The sequence below is a fragment of the Capsicum annuum genome, chromosome 1 (genome assembly GCF_002878395.1).
Source record: "Capsicum annuum cultivar UCD-10X-F1 chromosome 1, UCD10Xv1.1, whole genome shotgun sequence".
Lineage (NCBI taxonomy): Eukaryota > Viridiplantae > Streptophyta > Magnoliopsida > Solanales > Solanaceae > Capsicum > Capsicum annuum.
The window spans coordinates 226,931,709-226,951,427 of record NC_061111.1 but is presented as its reverse complement, the minus strand read 5'-3'; the positions used below and the strand labels follow the sequence as shown (position 1 = coordinate 226,951,427).

The 19,719-nt window shown below is 37.0% G+C and overlaps 1 non-coding gene across 1 annotated transcript; it reads right to left on the bottom strand.

Annotated features, from left to right (window-relative positions):
* Positions 1-12,643: 12,643 nt before the first annotated feature.
* On the bottom strand, positions 12,644-12,753 carry LOC124891850. Its single transcript, XR_007049909.1, has one exon. It is a non-coding gene; the product is annotated as a small nucleolar RNA R71 (small nucleolar RNA).
* Between the last annotated feature and the right edge of the window lie 6,966 nt (positions 12,754-19,719).

Here is a 19,719-nt window from a genome sequence, read left to right as displayed (position 1 = left end):
AAATATGAAAGTAGACATGCAGTTCAACATCTAAATCTCTCAAAATCTCATAATCTTGCAAATAACAATTTTGGGTATGAACCCTAATTCAAAACTCATGTAAAGTTATCTTCAAAAACTAATTTTAGACACAAGAATGAAAGAATTATTCTAATGAAAGAATTATTCTTGTTGAAAACCCCACATACCTTAATTGATGATTAGATGAAGAAACTTAAATTTTTTTAAGAGAACGGACCTTACCTGGGCCTCTAACCTCCCGTAGCGGTCAAGGGTTGAGCTGCTCACCCCCAAGCCTTATTATAAATAAAACAAAAGAAAGTACAAGGAAGGGGACATGAACCTTACCTTCGATCCTATATTGGTTCAAAGTCAACTAACTTACTAAGGCCTGTCGACTTATCCCTGGTACTAAAAGGGAAACCTAGATCTAAGCACCTAGAAGAGAGGACTCCTCTCAGTACAATATAGTCTAGGAATGCATAAACAAGGGAGACTCTCTCCTTACAAAATAAAGGAAAAACCTCATACAAAAGGATCGTAAAATAACCTATCATAATGAAGCCTAGGTGAAGAAGGAAAGATCGAAGGTGAAACCAGCGAAGAAGCACTACAAATGAGATATCAACTCATGTAGTACAAATTCACAAAACTTCACGACGGCTTTTTGATTCACAACTTGAACTTTGAGTTCCTATTTGTGCTCTTAAAGATAGATTTTTCAAGTTCTTAAATTGGGAATCTTTAATTTTGAGCTATCTTGGAAAAGGAACGGTGGAATTTGGATTTCTTGGAGATGAAGATTTGAGTTCTAGGGTTTCCTTGGAGAGTAATTTTGATGAAAATATGTATATAATAGTTAGAATAGGATTAATTCTATGTTTTACACGATTTGGGGGCTTGGGAAAAGACTAAATCACCCTTTTAAAATTTTACTCGAAATTGAAAATCCTAATTTTGCCTCACATTGCGACGTGCTGCTATCGTGGTGGCTTACTAAAAAAAGAAAGATCTCCATTTTGGCCTCTGGCACGACGCGATAATATCACGTTGCATCACTGAAAAAGGACGAGTACCATTTTCCACTCCACTGCGACACAGTGTCTGTCCAATTGGGAATTTTTAATGCGATACGGGCTAATTGCGGGTAGCTATTGGTATGGGATGAATGGGATCTGGGGCTTCACTGCGATGCAAGCTAATTGTGGTGCTCCACTAGAAATTGGAAAATCGTGAATCTATCTGTCACCGCGATGCGGTACTTATCGAAGTGCCTCACTATTTTCACTAAAATAGCCATAACGTCTTAATCGAGTATCAAATTTAGGCAAAATTGGTATCGTTGGGAGGCTAAACCAATTATCTACATATTGGAGTGTCTAGAGATGGAAAGTTCTACTCGTATAAAGAGTTAATCACTTTTAAATTTAACCCTTGATATTCTAGGAGTTAAGCTGAGCTAGGAAAAGTACGGGGTATTAAATTATCTCCCCCTTGGGAATATTCGTCCTCGAATGAGACTAGTTAAACTAAAGATACTGAGGAACTGAGGCTATATGCTGGCATGCACAATTGAAAAAAATTGCATGACTGAATCTAAAACATATTGATCGACTGAACTAATTTGCGAGTGCATGAATCTACAAGAGGATAGCTATATGGCTGAATCTGAGATTGGAAAAGAACTGAATTAAGGAATACTATTACCTTCGGCTGAATATGAGTTCGTGGAGAAGAGATGAGGATATATGGTACGCATGTCTGCTTCTTCTTCCCATGTAGCACCCATAACAGACTGATTTCGCCATAAAACTTTGACCAAGGAAACTTCTTTGTTCCTCAGTCTTCGGATATGAAAATCAAGAATCTCTACTGGAAGTTCTTCGTATGAAAGGCTATTATGAATATCTATGATTTCTGTAGGGACTACAACAGCTGAATCATCCATACGCTTCTTCAACAAGGACACATGGAGCACTAGGTGAACTGATGACAAATCTGCAGGTAACTCAAGCTCATACGCTACCTTTCCAAATAGACTCAAAATTTGGTAGGGGCCTACATATCGAGGACTAAGCTTCCCTTTTTTTCTAAATCTCTTCACCCCCTTCATGGGTGAAACCTTCAAATACACAAGATCATCTACTCCAAACTCAAGATCTCTCATTATTACGTCTGCATAAGATTTCTGAAGACTCTAAGAAGCTTTTAATCTCTCTCGAATCAACTGAACTTTCTCCATGGATTCAAACACCATATCTGGCCCAATCAAAGTGGCCTCACCTACTTTGAACCAACCAACTGGTGATATACATCTCCGCCCATAAAGATCCTCAATTGGGGCTATCTGAATACTAGAATGGGAACTGTTACTGTAGGGAAACTCGATCAACTACAACTGGTCATCCCAACGGCCTTTGAAATCAAGAACACATGCTCTCAACATATGCTCTAAGGTCTGAATGGTCCTCTTTTCCTGACCATCTGTTTGCAGATAAAAAGCTGAACTGAGATAAACTTAGGTACCAACACCCTTCTAAAAGGCTTTCCAAATCTGAGAGGTAAACCGAGTAACTCTATCTGAGATAATAGACAAGGGAACTCCATGCAATATTACTAACTCTCTGATATATAGCTTAGCATAATCTTTATCAATGTAGGATGTGTGAACTAGAAAGAAATGAGCTGATTTGGTCAATCTGTCTACAATAACCCATATCGAATTATGCCACCGATGCGAATGTGGTAATCCAGTCTTAAAGTCCATATTCACCTCTTCCCACTTCCAAGTGGGAGTACCAAACTCCTGCAATATGCCACTAGGTCTTTGGTGCTCTACCTTAACCTATTGGGAAGTTGCACACTTAGCTACAAACTCTGCTATATCTTTCTTCATATTGTTCTACCAAAAGACTTTTTGCAAATCGTGGTACATCTTTGTGGCTCCTAGATAAATGCAGTAACTCACACCATGCACTTCTGCCATGATCCGTTGCCTCAAATCATCAACACATGGCACAAACAATCTACTCTGGTATCTTAACACGCGATCTCTCCTGAGAAAACCTCTACCTTTTGGTATTTAACTGAACCCTTCAGCTTGACCAAACTAGAATCCTTATCCTACTTTTCTTTCACTCCAGACACTAGAGAAGATTCTGAACTACTTTGAACCCAAATGTTACCTTTAGTTGAGTCAACCAACCTCACACCCAATCTAGCTAGCCGGTGAACTTTTCAGACTAGTTCTCTCTTATCATTCTCCACATGAGCAACACTACCCATAGACAATCTACTAACGGCGTCTGCCAATACATTAGCCTTGACCGAATAATACAACACACTTATGTCATCATCCTTCAACAATTCTAACCACCTTCTTTAACGAAGATTTAACTCCCTCTGAGTAAACTCATACTGCAAACTTTTGTGATCCGTAAACATATTAATATGCATCCCATAAAGATAGTGCCTTAAGATTTTCAATGCAAACACAATAACAGCTAACTCAAGATCATGGGTAAGGTAGTTCTTTTTGTGAGGCTTAAGTTGTCTAGAGGCATAGGCTATAACCTTGCCTTTCTGCATCAAAACACAACCCAGACCAATTCTAAAAGCATCACAATATACAACGAACCCATCTGTACCATCAGGTAGTACTTAAACTGGGGCTAAAGTGAGTCAAAGTCTTCAACTCTTGAAAACTCTTCTCATAGGAATATGACCACTGGAACTTAACTTTTTTTTTAGTTAATCTAGACATAGGGGATATAATAGTAGAAAAACCCTCAATAAAATGTCTATAATAGCCGGCTAAACCCAAGAAACTTCTAATGTCTAACAGAGAAATAGGTCTAGGCTAGTTTCTTACTGCTTCTATCTTTTAGGGATCAACTCTAATACCATCAGTGGAAATAATATGACCGAGGAAAACTACTAATGTTAGCCAAAATTCACATTTGCTAAATTTGGCGAACAACTGGTGATCCCTAAGGGTTTGCAACAAAATTCTAAGGTGGTCTGCATGATCATCCTCACTACAAGAATAAACAAGAATATCATCTATAAAGACTATGACAAATATGTCCAAATACTATTTGAACACTCGGTTCATCTAGTCCATGAAGGTTGTTGGGGCATTTGTTAGCCCGGAGGACATGACTAGAAACTTAAAATGACCATAATGGGTTCTAAAAGTTTTCTTTCGAATATCACATTCCCTTACTTTAATCTGATGATAGCCGAATATAAGGTTTATCTTAGAGAAATAACTTGCACCTTGGAGCTGGTCGAATAAGTCATCAATCCTAGGAAAAGGTTATTTGTTTTTGACTGTGACTTTATTCAGCTGACGATAGTCAATGAACATTCACAAAGAACCATCTTTCTTACGAACAAATAGGATGGGAGTGCTCCATGGAGATACACTGGGCCCTATGAAACCTTTATCTAGATGGTCTTTAAGATGCTCTTTTAACTCTTTAAGCTCGGCTGGAGCCATACGATATCAAAGAATAGAGATAGGTTGAGTATCTGGAAGAAGGTCAACACTAAATTTTAATTCCCTATCGGGAGGTACCCCTAGGAAATCTTCGAGAAAGAAATTAGGAAACTCGTTGGCTACATGAACTGACTAGACTGTTGGAGCCTCAGACTTAGTGTCTTTGACACGAATTAAATAATAGATACACCCTTTTGTGATTAACCTTTTGGCTCTAATATAGGATATGAAATGAGTCTTGGGAGACACCGAATTACATTTCCACTCTAAGACTAGCTCACCTGGAAACTAAAACTTTACCACTCGGGTGTGACAATCTATAGATGCATAACAAGAATGGAGCCAATCCATACCAAGAATAAGGTCAAAGTAGACCATATCTAACTCTATTAAATCTTCTAACATGATTTTATGAAGGACAGTGATTGGGCATTTTCTATAATTCTATTTGGCAACAACTAATCATCCATTGGGGTAGAAACCAAGAATGGCTTAGGGTTCTTTCCAGGACCTATTTCAAAATTTACAGCAACTAGTAGGGTCCCATAAGAGAAATTTGACCGAGGGAGTAACAACACATAAACATCAAGATGAAAGACGTGGAGCATACCAGTAATAATATCTGGCAAATACCCCTACTCCTGATGGAATGGTAAAGCATAAAATTAATTCTGCCGCTGATCGCCACTGATACTAAATGTTGCACCCTGAGGAGGGACTGGGTAACCTAGAGGGGCTGGTACGCTAGTAGCCTGAGTCTGGGACGAACATCTCTATTTTCCTGCTTAGCATACGAACACTCTTTAATTCTATGTCCTATATAACCACAACCATAACAACCTTTTTGTCCTAACATACACTCACCAAGATGATTTTTACTACACTTAGCACACGGAGGATACCTGGGTTTTCTACTCATACTATTTCTGAGACCTGGATATAGAAGTCTTACCCCATTGCTCCTGTCTAGTTCTGTGGGCGGGCAAACTAGCTAAAGATAGAGTTGGCATAGATGAACGATTCTGAAACTACAGATGATTTCCCCCTTCATAATTTGTCTGGCCATACTCAAACTGCCCGATTCTAACCTTCTTATTTTCTCTCTTTCTTTCCTTCAAATTTTCTACCTAAATCTATTAAGCATAAATCATCAGCCTAGAAAGATTCATGTCCCCAATAAGCATGGCAGTCCTACACTCCTTCACTACCAAACCAGATACTAAAGTAACAAACTTACTTATACTCGCCCTAGGGTCAGCCATTGTATCAAGGGCATACTTAGACAACTGGTAGAACTTAAGGCAGTACTCCTTCACTGTCATCGAGCCGTGCCTTAGGTTCACAAACTCCTTTACCTTAGCTTCTTTCATTTCACATAAAAAGAACCTTTCTAGAAATGCATCCTAAAATACCTGCCAACTCATTAGAGTTGTATTCTCACCTCTACCATTCTTCCATATGACCACCCAATCATACGCTACATCCTTCAATCTATAAGATACTAACTTTACACTCTCTTCTTCAAAAACTTGCATAATCTGAGTGATCTTTTTCACCTCATATAAATAAAGCTGTGGGTTCTCACCTGATTTTAACCCAAAAAACTCTGGCGGATTCATTCTCATAAAGTCTTAGATTCTGTCTACTGCTAAATCACTATTCTGCTGAAGTGGGACTACCGCCTAATGGTTTCCCTGAACATTGTCATTCACAGCTTGGCCCAACGCTTAAAAAACATCTTGAAATTCAGCATGGGATACATTTTCATTTAGAGGGTCGGCATGCTGAATAGATTGGTTATCATTTTTGCGGGCGTTAGCTCAACGAGGAGGCATATTCAACTATCACGTAAGAGCACGAGTTAAAAGCAGATAGAAACACTGTAAGCATAATAGATCATGAAAGAAAGTGATAATTTCCTAAAATACGTCCCATAGACTCTTGTTCATAAATGTGGCGCGCTTCACACCCATGATTAAGACTCTAAGTAACATGACTTGTCTGACTCTGGGCATCATAGTTATACGACTTGATACAATTTGCAAGTTGAATTTCTTATTGATCTACTAGCTCGTTAGTCTGGAGTTTGAACCATTTAGACTACTCTTCACTTCTAATATGTAAATATATATACTTGAAGTATATTTTGGTTAATATTTTTTAAATAAATGTTTATGTGTATGCCCCTCAAAATTTAAGCTTTTATGTATTTTTTATTGTGATTTAAATTACACCTAGGAGTCTTAAAACCTTAGGCTGTGATACCAAGTTTGTAACGCTTCGAAAATGGGTCCTGAGATGTCACACGGTGTTCAAAACTATGAGTATCCTTAAGCTAACCCTGTAATCCATTTACTAAATCTGAAGCTCATAATAGGGAAGTATAGATATATAATCATGCTAAAATGCAGAATTTTGTTTGAGCTAAGCTTAAAATTTCTGAATATAATATTTGAAAATACTAAAATCAAAAGTTTGATCAATCAATAGTGAAAATCTGAATCATATCTAGCAGTTCGACAAGCCTCTACTACTAATGCTAGAGAGTCACTGGGATAAATCCCAAGCTGACTCAAACTGTCTGAAAATACTGAATCATCTATACTAATAAACTGAAAAACTGAATGACTAAGTCCCAAAGCTATGAGGACTCACCAACTGTCGGGATGTAGATGGAGATGCTCGAAATCACTCACGCTGCTGAAATTGAGCACCTGAACCTACATTATGAGACAATGTAGCACATAGGCGTATATGTGGATCAATACTTTTGAATTGTACTGAGTATATAGGGTGAATGAACAAGTAAATCAATATCTCAATATTATTATAAATTTGTAAAATAATGCATGCTAAATGTAGATGACTCACATAAGCTGGAATATATGAAAGCTGAAAATCATAATCATGAATAGCAAAATATGTTGGATAGATCTAGTGAGTCATAACATTTAGTTTTTGAAAACTATACTTGTATTCTATCTTTAAATCATACTGTCTAAGTGTAGAAAGGACTCACTTTTATATCTGAAATTTGAAAGCTGACATCTGTTACTAATGCCTCATATAAAGCAATATCTAAATAAAATTTGTGAGCCTTTACACATAGTTTCAAAAATATTTTCTGTTATTCTTTACTCTTTTCTGTAAGCTATAGGGAAATACTTTTAAAAACTATTCTGTAAGTATTTACTATTAGGGAGGTTCTTCTAATTGACATACACTATGTGAGCTATCTTAGTGTGGTACATCTAGTTCCCTTATGGGAAAACCTCACGTTGAGGAAATGTGTCATACTCTTGCCAAGGAGTATAACCTAAGCTATGTAATCACATCTGTATCTGTCATCCATATAGAAATGGGAATAATTTGATAATCTGAACCTATGTTGGCTCATAGTTTTGGGGCATGTAAACATACCCAATTTGGTGCTAAATACTGCTCCCTTTAATCTGTATGCTCATTCTATGAAAATCCTCTTTTAAAAACTAATATAAGGGTTTACAATGAAAACCTCTTGTAAATCTGTTTACTGTAAACTGTAGATAAATATGTAAAGTGGATTCCACATCTTAACTGAGATAAAAAGATCAAATCTTTGTTCAATATATATATATATATATAACTAATCATGAGATGCTTAAAAGCATAATTTTCTTGAAATAACAACATTCAAACTAGGGCTAATAACCCATGCATCAAATTCATGTTAAATAATTATAAAGTTCATGCTTGATAATGAAAATATTGATAATTCAATTCTAAATCTAGAAATTACTGCAATACGCATGAAAAATACAAAAGTAGATATGCAATTCAACATCTAAATCTCTCAAAATCTCTTAATCTTGCAAATAACAATTTTGGGTATGAACACTAATTCAAAACTCATATAAAATTATCTTCAAAAAATAATTTTGGTCATAAGGATGAAAGAATTATCCTTGTTGAAAATCCCACATATCTTAATTGATGATTAGATGAAGAAACTTAATTTTTTTTAAGAGAACGGGCCTTACCCGGGACTCTCACCTCTTGTGGCGATCTAGGGTTGAGCCGCACACCCTCAAGCCTTATCATAAATAAAACAAAAAAAAAGTAAAAGGAAGGGTACATAAACATTACCTCCGATCCTATGGTGGTTCAAATTCAACTAACCTACTAAGGCCAGTCGACTCATCCCCGATACCAAAAGGGAAACCTAGATCTAAGCACCTAGAAGAGAGGACTCCTCTTGGTACAATATAGTCTAGGAATGTATAAATAAGGGATACCCTCCCTTTACAAAATAAAGGAAAAAACTCATACAAAAGGATCGTAAAATAACCTATCATAATGAAGCCTAGGTGAAGAAGGAAAGATCGAAGGTAAAACCAGCGAAGAAGCACTACAAATGAGATATCAACTCATGTAGTAAACATTTACAAAGCTTCATGACGACTCTTTGATTCACAACTTGAACTTTGAATTCCTATTTGTGCTCTTGAAGATAGATTCTTGAAGTTCTTGAATAGGAAATTTTTAATTTTGAGCTATCTAGGAAAAAGAAGGGGGGAATTTGGATTTCTTGGAAATGAAGATTTGAGTTCTAGGATTTCCTTGGAGAGTAATTTTGATAAAAAAAATATGCTTATAATGGTTAGAGTAAGATTAATTCTATGTTTTACACGATTTGGGGGCTTGGGAAAAGACTAAATTACCCTTTTAAAATTTTACTCTGAATTGAAAATCCCAATTTTGCCTTCCACCGCGACGCCACAATCATGGTGGCTTACTGGAAAAAGGAAGATCTCCATTTTGGCCTCTGGAGCGACACGATGAAATCGCGTTGCATCACTGGAAAAGGACGAGTGCCATTTTTCACTCCACCCAAACATGGTATCTATCTAATTGTGGTGCTCCACTAGAAATTGGACAATTTCGAACCTGTCCTTCACCACGACGCGGTGCTTATCGCGGTGCCTTACTATTTTTACTAAAATCGCCATAACTTCTTAACCGAGTTTCAAATTTAGGCAAAATTGGTGTCATTGGAAAGATAAGCTAATTATCTACACATTGGAGTCTTTAGACATGGAAAATTTTACTCGTATCAGGAGTTATTCATTTTAAAATTGACCCTTGACATTCTACGAGTTAAACTGAGCTAGGAAAAGTAGGGGTATTATATTATCTCCCCCTTGGGAACATTTGTCCTCGAATGAAACTAGTCAAACTGAAGATACTAAGGAACTGAGGCTATATTCTAGCATGCACAACTGAAACAAATTGCATGACTGAATCTAAAACATATTGAGGAACTGAACTAATCTGTGAGTGCAGGAATCTACAAGAGGATAGCTATATGGCTGAATCTGAGACTGGAAAAGAACTAAATTAAGGAATACAATTACTTTCAGCCGAATCTAAGTTTGTGGAGAAGAGATGAGGATACTTGGTACAAATGCCTGATTTTTCTTCCCATGTAGCACCCTCAATAGGCTGATTTCAACATAGAACTTTAACCAAGGAAACTTCTTTGTTCCTCAGTTATGGATCTTAAAATCAAGAATCTCAACTGGAAGTTCTTTGTATGAAAGGATATTCTGAATATCTTTGCTTTCTAGAGGGACTACAACTGCTGAATCATCCATGCACTTCTTTAACAAGGATACATGGAGCACTGGGTGAACTGATGACAAGTTTGTGGGTAACTCAAGATCATGCACTACCTTCCTAACTCAACTTAAAATCTGGTAGGGGCCTACATATCGGGGACTAAGCTTCCCATTTTTGCCAAATCTCTTCACCCCTTTCATGGGTGAAACATCCAAATACACAAGTTCATCTACTCCAAACTTAAGATCTCTCCTTCTTACGTCTGCATAATATTTCTGACGACTCTAAGAGTCTTTTAATCTATCTTGAATCAATTGAAATTTCTCTATGGATTCTGATCTTGGGCATATTTATATGCTAAAAGCACCAATATGCACCTAGAGTTAGACTTTCTTTAAGAACTTTTGTATAAATTCTTAAGTACATTTTAGCATTAATTTCATTTCGTGCCTAATGGATATGATTAGTGCTTTCAGGTAAAAATTGTGAAAAACTGAAAGCAATTGGATACATTGATTATGTGGAATGAGCAAAGGAATACAAGGCATTGAAATGTAACCCAAAAAGGGAAACTGGAAGTCAAAAATTCCCATTTACAGAGAGTCCGTATTGCGCTGAGTAACAAAATGGCATTGGTCAAATTCCAGTGTAGGTCGCGATACCATCGTTGTGTAGTGCAGTTCCAATTTTCAATTTGTACGACCTAGAAGTTTAGTGTATCGTGGAGGAAGGATAATTCAGAATTGTTTAAATCCAGTGGCTTACCGCGATGCTACTGCATTGCGGTGAGGGGTTATTTAACAATTTTAACTGAATTCTAGAAGTCCGTGATTGACAAAGTTTTGATACAAAATAGCGTGTGAAGGAATGGCGCAACGCACCGACTGGCGAAATTGGGAAGGATTTTTAATGTTTTATCCCAGCTATGAAAGGAAAAATTAAGGATAATTAAGGCACTTTTTGGCAATCATAGCAGCGATGGAAAAGCAAAAATTTCTCTCTTTTAGGATTCTTAGACATTCTTTTCAACTTCTTTACTTCAAGAATTATTTTGAGTATGGTTAATTACTAATTTTGGATGTTGAATTCAAACATGAGTGGCTAAACACCCTTATTCTAGGGTTTAGGCGAAGAACATGATTACTCTTTTACATTCTTATTCATAGTTTTTTTTTGGATTATTATTAGGTTGTTGTTAATTTCTTGAGCTTACTTTTTTGATGTGTGGTTACCATTAGAATAAATCTATATTTCTGTGTGCATCTGGGAGGTGAATCGTAGGATAGAACAAAGAAATTAAGGAGCAAGGTTCTTATCCTTTTATAAAATAAGGGGTTTGAATTAGCATCTAGGATGGGGATATACCTAGAAGCCTTGCTAAGTTTAATTGAAAGAAGATAACTCTATGAATCTAGAAGAATTGTTTTGTCTCTGCGGGAGTTGTAGATACAATAGTCAATAAATAGAAGATTTGAGGTCAGGAGATCAAGATCGTGGCATAAACCTTGCGAATTAGCAACCCGATAACCAATTAGACTGTGATAAGAATAGAGAATTGTATGATTGTTTGAAACACCTCAACCCTGGAATCATCATCATTATTGATTATAACTGTTGCTTTCTTTGCTCTAGTAACTATTTGTTATTTCTTGTTAACAATTTACCCTTTTATTCAAAAAAATTACAATCATCTTGATACTCTATAACACTTAATACCTAATTGTCTAAAACTAAAATTTGATTATATTTCTAGTTTCTTAGTCTTCGTGGGAACATCTGACTATCTAAGTCTTTATACTATTTGTACGACCACATACACTTGCGTATGCGTAAAGATGCAACAAGTTTTTGGCACCGTTTCCGGGGACTAGTATAATTAATAAATTTCTTAATTTTTGGTTTTTGATAATAAGTTTAAGTGTTAACAACTTGATCTTAGCAGCTGAATTTTTGTAGGTGTAGCGGAATAATGGACTGGCTAGAGATAAAGAGTTGGTAGAGCCCTTTGAGGAACCGAAATTGATCTTTCATTAGAGGAGAAGAGCTCAACATTCCATTCAACAGGGTCAAATGGTTGAGATACGAGATCCTAATGTTGTCGATCCCAATGCTTCTATTGATCCAAATGTCGAAAATATTCCAGCTCCAGTAATTCCAGCTATTCCTGTTCAACCAGCTGGAAGACCTATTCATGAGGTGACAATTCCACTTACTAACCATGTGACTAACAACATTTGGAAGCCCGATCCAGGAGGTCGATTTGAACTGAAGCAGAACATGGTACAACTATTGAATTCAGCAGGGCAATACACTGGTCTTTCCTATGAAGATCCACAACACCACATACAAACTTTCCTATAAATAAGTGATACGTACATTCCTGAAGGGGTGAATGCTGATTATGCCAGATTGACATTCTTTTCTTTTTCTTTATTGGGGGAAGCAAAGAGGTGGTTACACGCTAAACCACCACATTCCATCACTTCACGGTAATATTGCACTCGAAAGTTCCTTATTTGATTCTTTCCATCATAGAAGACTATATATTTGAGGAGTGAGATCTTGAGTTTCAGACAAAAAGATGGAGAAAATATCTACCAAGCTTGGGAGAGATTTAAAGGCATGCTAAAAAATTGTCCTTATTGCTATCAATCAAATAATGTCTTGGTTTACACATTTATAGAAGGCCTTGAGTCGAATTCAAAGATTCTCTTAAATTCAGCAGCAGGAGGCCAAGCTTTGGAGAAAACTTATAAAAAATTGTATACACTATTGAATCGAATCTCACAAGGGAATCCTGATTGGCATGCAGACTCAAGGAGCGCTCCCAAGAAGGTTACAGGGGTATTGGAGGTAGATTAGTTCACTGAATTACAGGAATAGATTGAAGCAATGCAAAATCATATGACTACTCAGCTGAACAACCTAAAGTTGGTTGTGACACAACTAGTGGCCGCAACAAATGCAATTCAACAGGTGAATTTGAGGTCTGAAGTTTACGGCAGTGGTGAGCATACAACAGATGCATGTTCTATTAATCTAGATTCAGTCAACTATGTGGGGAATGCAAATCGTTAGGGTCAACAAAATTTTGGTAACACATATAATCCCAATTGGAAAAACCACCCCAATTTCTCATGGGGTGGAAACCAGGCACAGAATGAAAATTTGTACAAGGGACCAGTGCAACTAAATCTACAGCTGGCTCAGAATAATCAGGAGACTGCTCAGACTAGCAATATGGAGAAATTGATTGAGCAGTTTATGGCTCAACAAACATAGTTTGTGGCAGACATAAAGACTCAACAGGACCAGTTTAAAACTGAGTTAAAAAGTCAATAATTGCTTACAAGAAATCTAGAGTTGCAGTTGGGTCAAATGCAGGATCACATAATACAAGGCCACAAGGAGCATTACCTAGCGATACAGAGGCAAATTCAAAGCAGGTAAATGCAGTTACAACAAGAAGTAGGATACAAACTAAGGATATAGTTTAGGAGCAGGATAATCCCACAGTTACTGATGATATTTTGAAAGACAATACAAAGAAAGAAGTCAAGCAACAAGAGGCAAGTGATGAAATTTGTGTGGAAAAAAAGACTGTCCCCTTGCCCTTTCCTCAAAGGGAAAGGAAGCATCAAGATGAAGCAAGTTATAAGAAGTTCCTAGATCTTCTAAAGCAGGTTCAAGTAAACCTTCCTCTTGTTGACATTCTGTAGAGTGTACCAAAATATGCAAAATATTTAAAGGATATAGTTGCCAATAAGAATCGGTTGATCGAATATGATACAGTTGTACTTACTCAAGAGTGCATGTCTAAAATTCAAAATAAACTGCCCACAAAGTTGAAGGATCTAGATAGTTTTACCTTGCAGATTACCATTGGACAAACTATTTGTGCACGTGGATTGTGTGACTTGGGAGCTAGCATAAATCTCATGCCCACATCATGGTACTGAAAATAGGTCTTGGGAGTCCCAAACCCACGGTAATTATTTTTCAATTGGCGGATAGGTCCCTTGCTAGGCCAAATGGTATTATTAAAGATGTGTTGGTGCAAGTAGGATCTTTAATCTTTTCAGTGGATTTTATAATTCTTGACTTTGAGGATGATCCTGTTGTTCCATTTATTTTGGGATGACCATTCTTAGCAACAAGACAATCACTCATTGATATAGCAGCAGGAAAAATGACAATGCGAGGGCATGATAATGTAGAAGATTTTGATATTTACAAAGCGTTGAAATTGCCAGCCATATATGAGGAGTTATTTTCTATATCGATTATTGATCTTGTTTTAGATTGGCAGTTACTGTTGTATGATGATCCATTAGAGAGAGCTTTGATGAGTCATGATCTGTATCAAGATGTGAAAGCATTGGCACTGGTCTAGGTAATGAAGTTAGCAGTGGTTGAGACAAAAAAAGTGTCGTTTGAGCCTTTGAATAGGCCAATTGCTTCATCGCCCAAGCCGTCAGTCAAAAAAGCTCCTAACTTAGAGCTTAAGGTTCTCCCTTCTTATTTTTAATATGGTTTTCTTGGTGATCAAGCTACTTTGCCTGTTATTTTTTCTACAGGATTATCAGATATACAGGTGAAGGAAGCTATAGCAGTTCTCAAGAGGATAAGGAAGGCAATTGGTTGGTAGATGTCTAATATTACAAGAATTAATCTAGCATTTTACATGCAAAACATCTACATGGAAAAGGGTTACAGACCTATAGTGCAGCAACAATAAAGGTTGAATCTTATGATTAAGGAGGTGGTCAGAAAAAAAGTGATCAAGTGGTTAGATAGTAGTATTGTCTACCCAATTTTTGATAGCAAATGGGTAAGTCCGGTGCACTATGTACCAAAGAAAAAAGGAATGACTGTAGTGACCAATGATGATAATGAGCTAATTCCCTTATGTACAGTGACCAGTTGGAGGATCTGTATTGATTATTAGATGTTGAATAAAGCAACTCATAAAGATCACTATCTAATTCCCTTTATTGACCAGATGTTGGATAGATTGGCGGGGCAAGAGTATTATTATTTTCTAGAAGGGTATGTCGGCTACTATCAGATCAGCATAGCACTGGAAGACCAAGAGAAGACCACTTTAACTTGTCCATACGGTACATATACGTTCAGACGCATGCCTTTCGGCTTATGAATGCACCTGCTATATTTCAGAGATGTATGATGGCAATATTCTTAGACATGGTGGAAAAATTTGTGGAGGTATTCATGGATGATTTCTCTGTGTATGGTAATTCTTTTGAAAAGTATTTACAGAATCTTGACAGAGTCCTAGCTCAATGCAAAGAAACAAGCTTAGTACTAAATTGGGAAAAGTACCACTTTATGGTAAAAGAAGGAATTGTCTTAGGCTATAAGGTTTCATGCAAAGGACTCAAAGTGGACAAGGCGAAGGTTGAAGTGATTGAAAATTTGCCTCATCCAGTCATAGTCAAAGGAGTGCGAGCTTTCTGGGACATGCAGATTTCTATAAATGATTTATTCAAGATTTCTCAAAGATTGCAAGCCCCATGTGCAAATTGTTAGAGAAAGAAGCCAATTTTGAGTTTGAGGCTGATTGTCGTGACGCTTTTGAAAAGCTTAAGAAAATGTTGATTGAAGCAACTATTCTGATCACACTAGATTCGGAGTTACCTTTTGAGCTGATGTGTGATGCTAGTGACATTTTTGTAGGAGTGTTTTGGGTTAGATAAAAATAAGGTATTTCACTCTATCTACTACGATAGCAAAGTGTTGAATGATGCTCAAGTTAACTACACGGTTACAGAGAAAGAGATATTGGCAGTGGTGTATGCATTCGACAAGTTTAGAGCTTACTTAGTTGGTACTAAGGTCATTGTTCATATTGACCATGCTGTCTTGTGGACAAAAAAGATGCGAAGCCATGACTGATTAGGTGGATTCTATTACTACAAGAATACGATCTTGAGGTGCAAGATAGGAAAGGGGCTAAAAATCAAGTTGCTGACCACTTGTCATGGCTGGAAATTCGAGACCATATTATTGATGACTCCTTTAGTATTAAGGAAGAGTTTCCTGATGATAAGTTATTGTCTGTAAATGCAGGTGAGTTCCCATGGTATGCTGATATTGTGAACTTGATAGCTTGTGAGGTGTACCCTCTTGATGCCACCACACAACAAAGAAAGAAATTACTCCGTAATTCTCGTACATATATTTGGGATGAATCGTATCTCTTCAAGCTGGGTATAGATGGAGTTATTTGTAGGTGTATCCCAGAGGCTGAATTTTTGAAGGTGCTACAAGTTGCCACTCATCTCCATATGATGGACATTGTGGGGGTGAGAAGACTGCGAGAAAAGTGCTGCAATTAGGTTTTTTTTGGCCTACTTTGTTTAGAGATGCAGTTTCTTTCATAAATAATTATGATCAATGTCAAAGGTTGGGTACCATATCTAGGCGTCATGAGATGCCCCTCAATAATATTTTATAAGTCGAAGTCTTTGATGTTTGGGGGATCGATTTCATGGGCCCATTCCCACCTTTAAAAGGTAATTTGTACATTCTTGTAGCAGTTGACTATGTCTCTAAATGGGTAAAGTTATGGCGAGTCCAACTAATGATGCAAGAGTGGTGCTGAAATTTGTGAAGAAGAACATATTTTCCAGATTTAGTACACCAAGAGCAATAATCAGTGACGAAGGTACATATTTTATTAACACCTAGTTCAAAAATCTTCTTGCAAAGTATGGTGTTAGGCACAAGGTTACCACTGCATACCATCCCTAAACTAGTGGACAAGTTGAGGTGTCCAATCGGGAGATCAAGTAAATACTTCAAAAGACCGTGAATGGACAGAGAAAAGATTGGGTGGAGAAACTTGATGATGCACTTTGGGCATATTGGACAGCATACAAGATGCCCATTGGGACATCCCCATATCGCTTGGTGTACGGTAAAGATTTTCATCTTCCTGTGAAGTTGGAACACCAAGCATATTGGGCGGTGAAAAAGATGAATTTTAAGATGAGTGCAGCGGGGCAGAAAAGGTTATTGTAACTGAATAAATTTGATAAGTTTAGGCTTCATGAATATGAAAATTCTATGTTATACAAGGAGAATACCAAAAGATGGTATGATAAGCAAATTAAAGATAGAGTATTTGAACTCAGACAACTTGTATTGTTGTTTAATTCATGGCTTAAGTTGTTTCTGGGTAAATTGTAATCGAAATGGTTTGAACCATTTGAGGTGGTTCATATGACACCCCATAGAGCTATGGAGTTATGGAATAAAGAGAAGACGGAGAAGTTTTTAGTAAATGGACAGCATGTAAAGCACTACTGGATGGACTATTCAGATAAGCATAAGGAATCTATCACTTTTGCTGATGAGTGAGGCTGAGCTGAGTTGTGCCACGATGTAAAATAAGGCGCTATGTGGGAGGCAACCCACACTTGTATTGTAATAGTTAGTTTAATTTTTAGCTTGTCAAATCAAAAAGAAAAGAAAAATACAAAAAGAAGAGTCATGCCACGATCAAAACTAAGGCGCCGAGTGGGAGGCAACTCACTTTTACTTATGATAATTATGAACTTTGATTGAGATTACAGGGATTTGCAGAGTGAAAATAAAAAGATTACCATATTTGAAGAGAGCAATCAGGTTTGCAAAATAATGTGTGTAAATTAGGGTTCTTGTTAGGTAAGAAAAGAGTTAGAAAATGTACAGAAAATTTTATTGGTAAGAATGGCACGATGTGGAACTGGTTGATTGACAATTTTCAAATTCTAGTCAGGATCCATGATTTCCATCGCAAAGCGGAGATGGGTGATTTGACCTTACTAATATATAGCCCCTAAACCCTAAACAGTTTAATTTTTCCACCCAGCGTCGCTTCCTTCCCTTTACCCTTACTAATTTTCTCAAATACTCTTACAATTTTATTTTTTTCTCAACATTTGAGGTAAGTACCAATATATTTTAATTTTTCCTTTTGTGTATTATGAATTTGGGTTATTTTTGGGCATGATTTCATTTTCCCTATCATAGTATTCGTGTATTATACCTCTGTGTGCTATATATTATCTTACAATCTTTGTGAATCTTTTATCTAGTTTTCATAATTTTGTGTTGATAAGATGATCAATAAAGTGAAGAGAATAGGTAAATTCAGTTATGATTTGGGAGATTGATTTTTGAGTGTTTTTTTTGAGGTGTGTCGATGTAAGGGCATTGATATTAGATGTGTAAAGCAATAAGGGTTAGAGATTAGGGGTAAATTTTATTTTCAGCATTCAGGATGAAATCTCATTGATTAGGCTTTTTGTTTTCACTATGCATATACCCTGTCTGATGTGCTAGTCATAGGGTAAACTTTAACTCCATTATATGGGATTTTATTTGATTTGAGGATTACGTGATGAATATCAATGTGCTCAAGGGGGTTGCTTTGGTTTATCTGACAGTTGTCACTAAAAGAAATGTGACATATGTCAATGTGATAATGGTGTTAGAAAGGGGAAGTCCGAGTACCCTGTATTTTGATGAATGTGTCCTAGCTAAAAATTATGTGTGGTGTGGTCCCTTACCCCAAATTTCACACTTAGTTTTAGTTAGTCCCACTGTTTCACATACTTAAATTTTTTGTTGCATTTGGTTTGTTACAGATATTATGGAGTCCCAACCCATTAAATTAAAGGCAAAGGCAGGTACTTCTACACCGACAAACAAAAGGAGTAGGCCATCTGAAAGTCAACTGACTAGGGTACCTTGGGATCCACCACTTCAGCGTGGGCAGGTTCAAAAATTTGGATTCAAAGCTGTTCGTAAGGATGGAAAGCAGTGGTATTCAAAGCATACAGATGCCAAGTATATTCCTGAGGTCTATATTGATCGTGCCAGTCTCATGAGAAAATGTCCATCCATGGTACAAAGGATTGAGGGGATAAATATGAACTTCATCCTCCATAAGCCTATGAGTGCAATTTGCACTTAGTTCATGAATTTTATGCCAATTGGAAACCAAGTCACTCTGATAATATGTTGAAGGTTCGCGGGAAAGTAATTTGTTTCACTGCTGATATTAATGAATTGTTGGGTATACCAGAGGGAAAACCCAAATGTCTTAAGGTAGTTCATTATTTCTCCCTCGTATGAGTGTATCAGACATCTATTGTATGGTAACTACTCCTCAGCTTGTTAGACTCGGCACCGTGTCACTGGTTTGCACTCTTTCTTCCCTTATGCTCAGATGAATAAGGAAGCAAGTGGGGTCACATTATCTATTCTTTCTTGATTCAAGGAAAGCATATGATGGAGGTTACGTGGGATAGGGTATGCTTGATTTATACCCTAATGTGTAATGATGTTGATATAAATGTGGAGCATGTGATTTTTTCTGCGATGAAAATGACGTGTACCCAGGCGGGCGCATTTTTGGTTTTGGAGGTTTGGTTACCAGATTTTTGCGAAGGCACAGGGTTGATGAAGAAGAGTTGGACTATAAGCCCGAGGTTATTACTCGCCCTGTGGATATCGCTACTGCTAGGAGTGCATCCGGGGTAAATGGCCCCATTTTGACCATTGTTGAGTGAAAAACCTAAGCTAATGAGATTTCGGCCAGGATGTATGGC